Genomic DNA, 13,868 nt, shown 5'->3' with positions numbered 1-13,868 from the left:
ATATCCGACGACTGTTTACGTCTGCCACTTATGTACTACACCGTAGCAGTTCATTCTATGTGTCGTCTTAGTTTGATCGAGATATGTTATTTGGAATCGACTATTCAGATGAAACTTACTTTTGTTCTCATGTTTTGCAATCCCTGGTATTACAGAGCTAAAGTGCGAATTTCACATTACTATCTAGGCACCGATATGGATCACCTTCGTTTTAACAAACCGACAAATGTGTGCCCCTGTCTTTTGCTTTTTTTTTATAAGAGCTTCAACATGTAAATAAGGGAAAGGATAAAACATGAAGTGGATTGATCATGTAAGGTCACTTATAGGTAAAGTAAATGGTAAGGTTCGATTCATTGGTAGATTTTCAGGTAACTGAACCTTGTCTAGAGAAGATATAACATAGAAAAAGCTTACAGGGGACATAGTTTAACGCATCTGAAGAGCTTATACAAACAGCAGGTCGGATTTATAAGAGTCATCGACTGTATAGGGAAATCTTGTGAGTAGTTGCAGTCTTATATGACTGATCAGAAAGTGTAACATTAATGTACGTGTTATGCTATCCTTTCTTTACACACTCAGGCCCTATTCAAAATAACGCAAACGACAAAGAAAGACATTCGTGACCTTAATGAAAAATAAGTAGCGGCAACAGGTAATCCATATCGACGCTTAGAAAGTGGTGCTATGTTGTCAGTGTGTTCCCGTAACTTAGCACAGAGGTTGCAACACAGATTTAATATTAAGGTTAAGGAAAGAAAAAATATCTGACGCTTGTAAACGTAAACATTCAAGGAAGTCAGTTTCAGTTCGTGCACTGTGGGTTCGTGTCATGCTGTTAAAAATACTTTTATTTCACGTTGCCTTTTCACAACTAATTTTTTTTAAATATTTAGTGGAACACCTTTAAAAATTAACTATTGAACGTATACAGTGATTTTCTTTTTTGTATGAGGCTCATTTATCAGTCTAAAGGAAAAAAATATTTAGCCACTGAGGCAGAATTATAAACAGACTCCATCATTGTATGAAACTGCTGTGTCTATTTTCCAGTGACTGATCTTCTATATGAGGTATTACACGCTGAAACCGCTCAAAAATCTATACAATCTATTTTACACAGCTATATATACACCTCACTACTGCAACTGCAACAATATTACTTAAATTGTTATGAAATAGTGTATGCTGCAACAGTCATTTGTTACCACGCGTTTCGGCAGCATGCTGCCATAATCGCGTGCATCTACAGTTACTTTTACATTGTAACTGAAATGAAGTGAGGTTAGTTTCCTTTGCTGTGCGTACCAGTGAGGTGAAAAAGGTCTTTTACTTGATATACCCCGAAATCAATTAGAAATGTAATCATGTGGTCATACTACTACGCTGTATTCAAGCAATGGTTAAAATTTCATTACTTGATAGTCTTACTGGCGTAATAATTATAGTCGCCAGCATTATACAGTGACCCTTACCATAGAATTCGTAATGAGATCTCAATGACAGCCACCAACGTGGACGTTTCCTACAGTATTCATTCACGGCTACGTACAGCCTGAAACATTCGTTTCCGTCCATAGGTTCCATGTGTGTAAACAGTTAAGGGTCCTTTACCGTTCACACAATTTTCAACACCAAAACTTGTGAAATCTTATAAGCGCATTGCAAATATACAGAGAAGGCATCTAAATCAGTTGCTAAATTATCGGACTCGCGATAGAATTGACAGTCTCTGTCATTCACATTTAATTTTCCAAATATAGATGGTACCATATAATGTGTAATGACAACATATATTGATATAGATGCTTAGAACGAATGTCGTAGTGATCTGCTGAGGGGCTGTTGTTGTTGCATTTATGTAGTTGCTTTAACAAAATACAATTCTGTTACCGTGTTCCAAAAATGCAAAGACGCGCAGACTTTGAAGAATAAGAATCCTAGGATCAGCTGCCATACATAAAGCTCCAAAAATGTCCATTTCCCTAAACTTAGGGAGACCGAAATCCTTAATTGTGCACCAAGTTAAGATCTTACCTTTGTTTGATAAACTATTAATTTTTCGAATGGTAGACTTTTCTTTCTCCTTTTCTTTTTAAATATTACTGATGTCTGTAAAATGTGTTAAGTCCAAAAATTATGTCCAGTCATAATGCCTTCCATCCTTCAAGAGTTATTAGTGCACGAAATTTGCCATTGGAAAAATCAGATTTCCCCATTTACTGCGTATGTAATTTTAATAAATGAGGTATCATCATACAGTTTAATGGAAATTTTCTGCTCCCTAATTGTGCTATTAACTGATGCGAATGAAAATTTAATATCCTATTTTCTCGTTATCTGTAATTTTGTAAATAAATAAATGAAATATATTTCAGCAAGGTTGCTAATAGCCCTCGTCAGTTCGTTTTATCAAATGACCAATACACTGTGAAATTGGCTAATACCTTTAAATTCTGATTCTTCCTTTTAAATGGAAATCCACGAGAAACAAATGCGTGATCTCTCGTGTTCAAGTTTCATTTATAATATTCTGGGACACTGGAGCTGTGTGTATGATAGCTAATGTCTACCCATGTAACATAGAAAAGAAACGAACAGCGTCTAAATTTGTAGATATTGAATCCTCTTTATACCACTGTTGTCCCAAAATGAAAGTCACCATTCTGCATATACGTTATTGTTTAGTGTCGTTCTACCCATGCGCCAAATTTTTTGCTGTTTACAATATGAAATTTTTCCCCGAACATGTAGTACGACGTTGTTATCTGTAACAAAAGTGCATGGGGGATGAATTAAAGTAAACCATACAACAGAAAACGTAGCACCAGAACCAATGTGATAAATGTAGACATGTGTGTTCTATTGAGTTTTTTTTAACAGTACAGTGTAGTGATGGAAATTGACACACAAACAGACTGACCAGATTTTGGGAGTGATGAAAACAAAACCTGTATCTCTGCCAGATGGTTTTCAATCGTGTGCCTCCACATCTGTGTCGAAGAGCGGCAGTCTGCCATTCCTCGTACTTCCAGGATTTTTCCTATTGGGGGCACTCTTATGGCTTACACACAACCGTGTGAGGCCGACTGAGGAAGACAGGGCTGTCAGTCGAGCCCTATTGACTTTTCAGGGCCAGAATGCGGAATATTGTACTTTGAATCCACTTACTCTCATAGTGTACCATTCACGTAAACATGACGTTATTACAAACATAACACAAAATTGACTTTGGCTGTCCTACACTTGCACACGTACCTGGGATAATGTAACATGATCACTTGCTGGAGATGACAGTAAACACATAAAAAAAGGAGAAAGCACACCTTTTATTAATTCAACAATCTTCAGTTGAAAGTTTGTGTGAGTAAATTGGAGGTAGATATACGACTAATGTGTGCAGAATGTCAGAACAGTAATTGCAAAAATATTTTCTTATTTTCAATACTGATAGGTGTAATAGAATGCTGTACTATATTTAAACGATATGTTTTTACAGTGCAGGAAGTCTTTGCTTAAAAAGTACATCTCCATTACTTTGCCTTTTGTTGTGGTTGAACTTGGAGTAGTGCTATTCAGACTGAAGAACTGTGCTTAGGGTTATGTCCTAGCGAGAGGTCACCTCCCAGACGGAAGTTTTCTCATTTGATTGTGATGGTTCACAAAAAGGGCAAGCTTCAATCCAGAGGCAACAGGTATACCAGAGACCTGACACAAACGAAGCCGACGATGTTACTGCTCTTGCTTATGTTGTAGTTATTCCAAGGAGGCTACTTCTGCGTCCAGAGTTGTGTTTGAGAAGACATGCAAGGTGGTCCTCCAGTGCCACGGCATGCGCGAAGTCAACAATTACTAATCAACTAAACAGAGCCTTGCCAGTTATCAGAGAGCCTTGTCACGAGTGCTCTGAGGAGCTTTTTGTCTGTGGCTGAGGCGATCGCTGGTACGGTCTCTCAGTCTGGAGTTGGTCTACGAACGGTGCCTTGGGTAACAGGCCGTTTGTGTACTGGAGTTGTGGCTGTGACTGTGAGCGATCAGAGGAGCCCTGAGTCGCGCCCGCCAAGTGTTTGTCTACAATTTGTCGGTGGTGTATGTGTTGTGGCGTACCCAGCATTGGGTGTAGGCTGTCCACTTGTCATTACGTCGGAGTCATGTACCATAACGTGAAGGTTAGTTTCTGCAAAGTGTAAACAGCTAGCTTGCCACTTCCTCGGTGTTGTGTTGGGGGGTATAGCGTCCGAGCACATGCCATGTCTGCCGCGTACCTGTTGTCGATGCTTAAGTTCCAGCAACAGATTACAATGGTGCCCTTAAGTATTTTCTCGAATTCATTTTCCATATACATCTTGTATTCAATATGTTCATCGCTCCCAATATTGTTAAAAACATAACTTGTATATTTGCCCATTAACCAAATCAGTGCGTTATTTTTTGCCTGAGGGTAGTAACTTTCCTCTGGTCTGAAGAAAATGTTAGTCGGTACATTGTTTGCTGAAGTTCTTGTTATTTGAGCAATTTTCTCTCTGGTCCACCTCCAGTTGATAATCCGATCTCCACATGTGTAACGATGAGGCACACTATCAACGAGGTTGCATTTTCTGCAGAGGTTAGTGTCACTTAAACCGATGGCAAAGAAGAAGAAAATGTGCATGCTGAACTGCCACCAGTTGAAGGTGACAGTGAAGGTGCTAAATTGTGCTACTGCTAAAGACTAATTTTTTGAATGCTGTAATTTATGGCTGCATTTATCTGTCACCTTATTTATGTCATTTCATTGTAGCCATTTTTGTTACTGTTTTTGGTGAATAAAAAAAAAAGCTTGAGCTACGAGAGGTCGAGTAAGTGTGTGAAATGTGGTATTGTAGACGTTTTGTTTTTATGGCCTCTTTGATGTCATGTTTGTCTAGTTCATTGAGTTGCCTGCAGTGCCTGAGCTGGTGTTCTTGCTAAACTGTGTATCTCAGTCTGTGGGGCTTTCGTAAGTGAGAGGGGTGCTTCTGAATGTGTAACTTCTCTGACATTTGCCCTGTTAGTTGAAGTTTATTTTTTAGCTACGCCTGTCGTTTGTCTACCTGTGTCTCTAACTATGCATTACGTGCTGCAAGGGATGGTTACGATTTACGGAGAGGTTAAATTTTGAAAAGATTGTACGAACATTGCGATGCAGTTGTTAAGGTTGTTTGTAAGATATCGGAATGCTTTCAAACAAGCAAAGTATTAAGACAGCGATGTTTTATGTCAACACCATTATTTAATATTTATTCAGAAGCTTATAAGCGTATTGTCATATCGCTGGGTTAGTTGTGGAGTATCTTTGCGGGCAGCCGCGTCTGTAGAGAGTCGAGCACGGGACACGAAACTGTTATGTTGTGTAGTGTTAGTATTCGGGTTCAAGTGTTGTTACAAGTGCTACTACAAGAAAGTGATTAAATATGGAAGTAATTCAGAGGAAAGTGCGTCAAGATGTAATTAAAAATGAGCAGTGTCGCCGATAACGTGTTTGTGTATCCTCTCGTTGCGTGTCGCACAGTATCAATCATCCGCGCCGTGTTCGGTCTCCCAGAATGAACTGATGTGAATCAGTAGAAGTTAGTTACCATAAAAGAGTGTAGTCAAATGCCAGCGTCTTGTAGCGAGCGTGAGGACGTGCGTTCGAATATCACGTTTCCGCATTATCAACAATCAGCCGCGCCGCGACGGTTACGCGCACGCTCGTACAAGTGAGAACTGAGAACTGAAAAATAAGCTTTTCGAACAGTGTCATATCACTACTAATGACAAGGAGGACTATTATTACCAGATATCTGTATGTGTGACGAGCGTAAGAACTTTCGTTCGATCATTCGGTTTCCGCATCATCAACAATCACCCACGTCGTCTCGGTTACGCGTACGCTCGTCCGAATGATCTTTTTGGACTGTTAATCATTAAAATTGTTTATTGGGATAAAAGTTTACGATTTAGAGCGTAAACAGAGCAACCTGTGATTTCCATATCGTCTCAGAATATAGATGTTCGTACCAGACATAGGGCAGTGTTGTGTTTTAACGTTGAGTGGCTCCCCTAAATCCGCTTGCATATTTCGATAGATAATTTCAGGCAAGCCAACAGCAGTGGGGAGCAGAACAGTACGACCGCCGCGGGATTTCAGGTACGTGGTGTGGACAGGGCGCACGGTCAAGAAAAGCAACGGTCACGAAACGAGAAGTTAGTTCAAGGTGCCCCCACCCATTCGCACTCCCAGGCGTGTTACATAGCGACGTGTATTCAGGACTTGCACTTTTCGGATAAGAAGTGCCGTATAATTTATTAGGAGAGTGAACCATTTGGGTACAAACACTAATTGTTAGTTTATATTATTGAGTGATGTCACGCGAGCTCTGGGATGTGTATGTCAAAGAACTTGTGTCACTGTGTATATACTCATCCTACCCGTGACAGTGCAAAGAACTAGTGGGACCATGTAAACATACTCCACGGTGGTGCGCTTTTGACGACGATAGCGGCATCTATGTGCGAAAGGGAACAGTTATTTGGCAGCCATTATGGAAGGCGACGCTAGTGGCAGCTATGGGCGAAAGTGAAAACTTTTCGCAGTAGTCTCCGTGTACGACGTAAGCGGCGCCTAGGAGTGACGCAGCAAATACTACCACGCTTTGCGGAGAGGGTGCAGTGTTGACAGCCAGACGGCGTCAACCAACGCCGCAACTGAGTAGGCGCTACGCAACAGTCGCGACTAGTGAGCCAGAAGACAACGCAAGTAAGTCGCGCATCACAACGTTACCTCACGCAACTGAAGCAACGAGAGTAATTAACTGGCAGTGCAGATTGCATTCTTTAATTGCGTAGTTACAAACAGTGACAATTTTAAATTCTTTTGTAACCAAAATTACGAGACATTGCTTACTTGCCGATCGTATAGTAAAATAAATGTCGCTGTCAGATCCTGCTTACTTAGTAGTCTAATTTTTTAGCAACTGTTAATGCAATTGCAGAACTATATTTATGTTTGCTTATATTTCATTTTTTTTTTCTTTTACATGATCTTGTATGTTATGTGTGCTTCTGAGCACGAATTACAGCGTTGAATGCATACGGCGTTGTAGTTTGGTTGTGGTTATTGCCATCCATTCTGTATTGTTGTGATTTGTTTATTGCTCGATTGAGTGACTTGTCTGTGGTTCAATATGGCAACTAATGAGGTTCGCGCAAACTGCAGTAGACAGATAGGTGAAAGCAGACTCTTTAGGCGAAAGTAATCAGGTGGAGACGAAAACAGAACCAAGGAGTAGTGGAGTGTCGGATTCCGGTATAGGTGATAGTAATATATCAATAGAGATGGGAAGTCCTAATGCAGTGTCGTCACCAATCATGGAAACGCCTATACGGGATGAGTGTAGATTTAGGTCTGACATGTCTATTGTTGACACGTTCAAAACCTTATTACATGTTAATAAGCAATTAAAAGATGACATTAATCGCCAGAGGGAAGGTATTATATGCCAAAAAGAATATATTAAGCAATCAGGGGAGCACATAAACGAACGACTCAGTAAAAAGATCGACGAGACTAATGAGGCTCTAAGGAAACTGGCTGAGTCTTCAGGGGATAGATGGACTCGCCGTTCGGTTTGAGTCGGACGTTGCAGGCAATACTAAATGTTTTGAAAAGGTAGAATCGGAAGTCAAAGAAGTGAAGGAAGAACTTACTAAGAAGGTTGAGGCCTACGACGGGCATTTCGAACAACTAAGTGAGGAAGTGAAACACTGTTATCACAGGATAACGGCTGTTGCGCTAAACCTGAATGCTTATGCACGGCTAATAGAAGAGGTGTACAGTGAGGTAGGAAAGACTAAGGAGCAGGTTGGTCAGCAGAACCAGGTGAAATCACTATTACGTAATAGAAACATTGCGGGAGGTAGCTTAATTGGTATACAAAATTATGTCTTCCTTGGCATAGGGAATTTTAAGAACTTCGAACCAAATGGGAGGTGGTATCCTAAGGATTTCTTAGATCAATTTAAGGGCGTGTTGCCTGAATTATGGGACGAGCAAAGAAAGGTACGCTTCGTTGCAGCAAGATTGGAAGATGAAGCTGGTACCTGGGGTATGAGAATAGGACATAAGTGTACAACCTTTGCTGAATTTGAAAAGGAATTTTTGCAACTTTATTGGTCAAGATGGAAGCAAAATGAAGTACGTAACAGTCTATACCAGGGTAGAAGGTTTGAGAGAGGGCGTGACCAGAACTTAAAGAAGTTTTTCCAAGATTGTTATGAGCGGAACTAGTTTTTAGATGAACCGATGACGGCAGAAGCAATAGTGTCTCTGATCATAAGTAAATTACCGCCAGGAGTTCGGGATAAGTTGTTAGCAATCCCTAGAGATGATGTAGAGGCAATGAAGTCGGCCTTAGGACAATCAGACACGTTGTATGATTCACGAGGAACAGGAGGAGGAGATGATGGTAGTAGAGTATCAGGGAACAACGAATCCAATACAGATACCCATTTAAACCATTACAATAGACACGATGGACGATATTGGAATAATAATGGTAGGAGACATGCAGGTTGTTTCCGTGGTCATCGTGTTCAAAGAGGCGACGGTGACGGCTAAGGATAACAGAACGCAAGGCACGATGCATCGGATGACCTGGTGCGAAACTGGAAACATAGCAAGTGGAAAGCGTATTTCACATATTTTGAGGGTGTAATCAACTGCATACCTCATGCCACAAGGGCAAACACAAGGTGGAAAACATTAAGCTATACTTTAGTGAGCAAGATTAATGACTGAGTGATATATTGTGAAGTGTCGGAATCTGTATATATGTCAGCTGCTGTTGTCCTTAAGTACAGACATTAATTTCTGATTATTATGAGGTTTCATGACGACACTCTAATCGAGTGAGATTTAACTAGGATGTGTTACAGCCATTTGAAATTTTTTTCTTTCTTTTCACTTTCTGTCTGTCTAACCTAGATTATACGTATTACATTTCTTCTTGCCCACACAGTGATATCGTTTGAGTGATTACTAGTGTCTAGTGTATATAGGTTGTGCTATCCAAAAGTTTTTCATTTAAAAATTTCTTACTACTCCTGCTTAATGATTGCTATTATTTGTTGTACCATTCACTTAGTAACTAAATTTAACTTAGTGGACATCCATATATTTTTTTCTTCTTGATAGCCTATGTTTTATTATGTCATATAGAACATCGTAATGTCTACTGTAATGGTAACAGACTAAGACTAAGTTGAATAGGCATTGCTAGGGCAAAAATGAGAGAGCCATTAGTCTGTTTCATGTACGCCAATGGACAGATTACCACGTGGAGAGTGTGGCGAGCTGACGACTATACGGCACATCTGCCAGTGGGCGCAGCGTCGACGCTACAGTCACTCCCCACGCCTTTCATTGCAAAGAACGCTCCCTAGTGACGCAGTGTTGTGAGTAATGAAAATAAATTTTTTTTGCTAGATTTTGACGGCCTAGTGCTGATAGAGGTTCTTTAGTTTTTTTTGCCTAATAGTGCCACCAGTGATATTGGCTACTTGGAGTAGCAGTGAACACGTGTGTTTTCCTACTTTTTTTAATCTCCTTCTTTCAAGCATCTGTGTATCATGTCTAACCTTTTGTATTTGTAAACTTTTCTATTTCAGGGACTTAGTATTCTTGTGTCTTATTATACCAACTCTTTGTTTATCCACTGTATTGTAACTGTGTTTTGCTACCAAGGTTGCACTGTAGGTGGGGTTCTTTTAACCCAGAATGAACTGATGTGAATCAGTAGAAATGAGTTACCATAAAAGAGTGTAGTCATATGCCAGCGTCTTGTAGCGAGCGTGAGGACGTGCGTTCGAATATCACGTTTCCGCATTATCAACAATCAGCCGCGCCGCGACGGTTATGCGCACGCTCGTACAAGTGAGAACTGAGAACTGAAAAATTAGCTTTTCGAACAGTGTCATATCATTACTAATGACAAGGAGGACTATTATTACCAGATATCTGTATGTGTGACGAGCGTAAGAACTTTCGTTCGATCATTCGGCTTCCGCATCATCAACAATCACCCGCGTCGTCTTGGTTACCCGTACGCTCGTCCGAATGATCTTTTTGGACTGTTAATCATCAAAATTGTTAATTGGGATAAACGTTTACGATTTAGAGCGTAAACAGTGCAACCTGTGATTTCCATATCGTCTCAGAATATAGATGTTCATACCAGACATAGGACAGTGTTGTGTTTGAACGTTGAGTGGCTCCCCTAAACCCGCTTGCATATTTCGATAGATAATTTCAGGCAAGCCAACAGTAGTGGGGAGCAGAATAGTACGACCGCCGCGGAATTGTCAGGTGCGAGGTGTGGACAGGGCGCACGGTCAAGAAAAGCAACGGTCACGAAACGAGAAGTCAGTTGAAAGTACCGCAACCATTTGTATTTCCGGGCGTGTTACAAGCTGATTACTGGAGTAGACCGTGCAAGAGTTTAGATGTCACAGTATAGCATCATAGTTTCCATTCAATACCGACGACGAAGTACTGATAGCTCTGGATAAGCATCGTCCCATGTATCAAATGAGAAAGTTAGTGGATACTTATAGACAGTGGGAAGTAACAGTATGGTGGAAGTGGGCGAGTTGAAGATTTGGATTCTGAGTTTGGCCGGGTAAGAAATGTGGAAGTGATCAGATATCTGGCTTCACTAATCGATAAGACTATAGACAGTGTGACGTGGATGTATCCCACACGATAAGCTGATCGAGAGTGGCTATTGGATAACTGAAAGGTATCTTTTGTCTTTTCGAGTTGTCACATATCCAGACAATCAAGAAGGTGATTCTATAAACTGTGGTAGAAAGCATTCTGACATATGGTTGACTGTGGTGGACATTGTACGCGAGACAAAGGGGGAAAATTGAGGCTGTCGAAATGAATGGGTTATAGCGGAGCTTGAATGCGACCCATTTATGTCATCTGAGGAATGAACATGTAAGAATGGAGTTTTAATCAGTCACAGATAGGATTAATGCTCGAGTCTGAGATGGTCTTTATACCTCGGACGGATGGAAGAACAACGATGGCCACAGTATTTGCTCAACTCGTCTCCGCCGGGGAAAACGAGACCAGGATAGTGTGGACAGAAACATAGACAAGGCCATGGAAAGGCTGGAACTGTTGGTAGGACTTTATAAGATTTGAGAACAGGCAATCACTGATAAGTGGAATAGTCTGCTAAGTAGTAAAGCTTCCTGTCATTCGAATACCGTTAAAAATTTGTTGCGGTGATGCTGATGTTGTCTCTGGCACAAATCTACATCTACATCTACATTTATACTCCGCAAGCCACCCAACGGTGTGTGGCGGAGGGCACTTTACGTGCCACTGTCATTACCTCCCTTTCCTGTTCCAGTCGCGTATGGTTCGCGGGAAGAACGACTGTCTGAAAGCCTCCGTGCGCGCTCTAATCTCTCTAATTTTACATTCGTGATCTCCTCGGGAGGTATAAGTAGGAGGAAGCAATATATTCGATACCTCATCCAGAAACGCACCCTCTCGAAACCTGGCGAGCAAGCTACACCGCGATGCAGAGCGCCTCTCTTGCAGAGTCTGCCACTTGAGTTTATTAAACATCTCCGTAACGCTATCACGGTTACCAAATAACCCTGTGACGAAACGCGCCGCTCTTCTTTGGATCTTCTCTATCTCCTCCGTCAAACCGATCTGGTACGGATCCCACACTGATGAGCAATACTCAAGTATAGACCGAACGAGTGTTTTGTAAGCCACCTCCTTTGTTGATGGACTACATTTTCAAAGGACTCTCCCAATGAATCTCAACCTGGTACCCGCCTTACCAACAATTAATTTTATATGATCATTTCACTTCAAATAGTTCCGCACGCATACTCCCAGATATTTTACAGAAGTAACTGCTACCAGTGGTTGTTCCGCTATCATATAATCATACAATAAAGGATCTTTCTTTCTATGTATTTGCAATACATTACATTTGTCTATGTTAAGGGTCAGTTGCCACTCCCTGCACCAAGTGCCTATCCGCTGCAGATCTTCCTGCATTTCGCTCCCATTTTCTAATGCTGCAACTTCTCTGTATACTACAGCATCATCCGCGAAAAGCCGCATGGAACTTCGGACACTATCTACTAGGTCATTTATATATATTGTGAAAAGCAATGGTCCCATAACACTCCCCTGTGGCACGCCAGAGGTTACTTTAACGTCTGTAGACGTCTCTCCATTGATAACAACATGCTGTGTTCTGTTTTCTAGAAACTCTTCAATCCAGCCACACAGCTGGTCTGATATTCCGTAGGCTCTTACTTTGTTTATCAGGCGACAGTGCGGAACTGTGTCGAACGCCTTCCGGAAGTCAAGAAAAATAGCATCTACCTGGGAGCCTGTATCTAATATTTTCTGGGTCTCATGAACAAATAAAGCGAGATGGGTCTCACACGATCGCTGTTTCCGGAATCCATGTTGATTCCTACATAGTAGATTCTGGGTTTCCAAAAACGACATGATACTCGAGCAAAAAACATGTTCTAAAATTCTACAACAGATCGACGTCAGTTCTATAGTTTTGCGCATCTGCTCGACGACCCTTCTTGAAGACTGGGACTATCTGTGCTCTTTTCCAATCATTTGGAACCCTCCGTTCCTCTAGAGACTTGCGGTATACGGCTGTTAGAAGGGGGGCAAGTTCTTTCGCGTACTCTGTGTAGAATCGAATTGGTATCCCGTCAGGTCCAGTGGACTTTCCTCTATTGAGTGATTCCAGTTGCTTTTCTATTCCTTGGACACTTATTTCGATGTCAGCCATTTTTTCGTTTGTGCGAGGATTTAGAGAAGGAACTGCAGTGCGGTCTTCCTCTGTGAAACAGCTTTGGAAAAAGGTGTTTAGTATTTCAGCTTTACGCGTGTCATCCTCTGTTTCAATGCCATCATCATCCCGTAGTGTCTGGATATGCTGTTTCGAGCCACTTACTGATTTAACGTAAGACCACAACTTCCTAGGATTTTCTGTCAAGTCGGTACATAGAATTTTACTTTCGAATTCACTGAACGCTTCACGCATAGCCCTCCTTACGCTAACTTTGACATCGTTTAGCTTCTGTTTGTCTCAGAGGTTTTGGCTGCGTTTAAACTTGGAGTGGAGCTCTCTTTGCTTTCGCAGTAGTTTCCTAACTTTGTTGTTGTACCACGGTGGGTTTTTCCCGTCCCTCACAGTTTTGCTCGGCGCGTACCTGTCTAAAACGCATTTTACGATTGCCTTGAACTTCTTCCATAAACACTCAACATTGTCAGTGTCGGAACAGAAATTTTCGTTTTGATCTGTTAGGTAGTCTGAAATCTGCCTTCTATTACTCTTGCTAAACAGATAAACCTTCCTCCCTTTTTTTATATTCCTATTAACTTCCATATTCAGGGATGCTGCAACGGCCTTTTGATCACTGATTCCCTGTTCTGTACATACAGAGTCGAAAAGTTCGGGTCTGTTTGTTATCAGTAGGTCCAAGATGTTATCTCCACGAGTCGGTTCTCTGTTTAATTGCTCGAGGTAATTTTCGGATAGTGCACTCAGTATAATGTCACTCGATGCTCTGTCCGTACCACCCGTCCTAAACATCTGAGTGTCCCAGTCTATATCTGGTAAATTGAAATCTCCACCTAAGACTATAACATGCTGAGAAAATTTAAGTGAAATGTATTCCAAATTTTCTCTCAGTTGTTCTGCCACTAATGCTGCTGAGTCAGGAGGTCGGTAAAAGGAGCCAATTATTAACCTAGTTCGGTTGTTGAGTGTAACCTCCACCCATAACAATTCACAGGA

The sequence above is a fragment of the Schistocerca piceifrons genome, chromosome 4 (genome assembly GCF_021461385.2).
Source record: "Schistocerca piceifrons isolate TAMUIC-IGC-003096 chromosome 4, iqSchPice1.1, whole genome shotgun sequence".
In the NCBI taxonomy this organism is placed as follows: Eukaryota; Metazoa; Arthropoda; class Insecta; order Orthoptera; family Acrididae; genus Schistocerca; species Schistocerca piceifrons.
Note: the sequence above shows the minus strand (reverse complement) of the source record.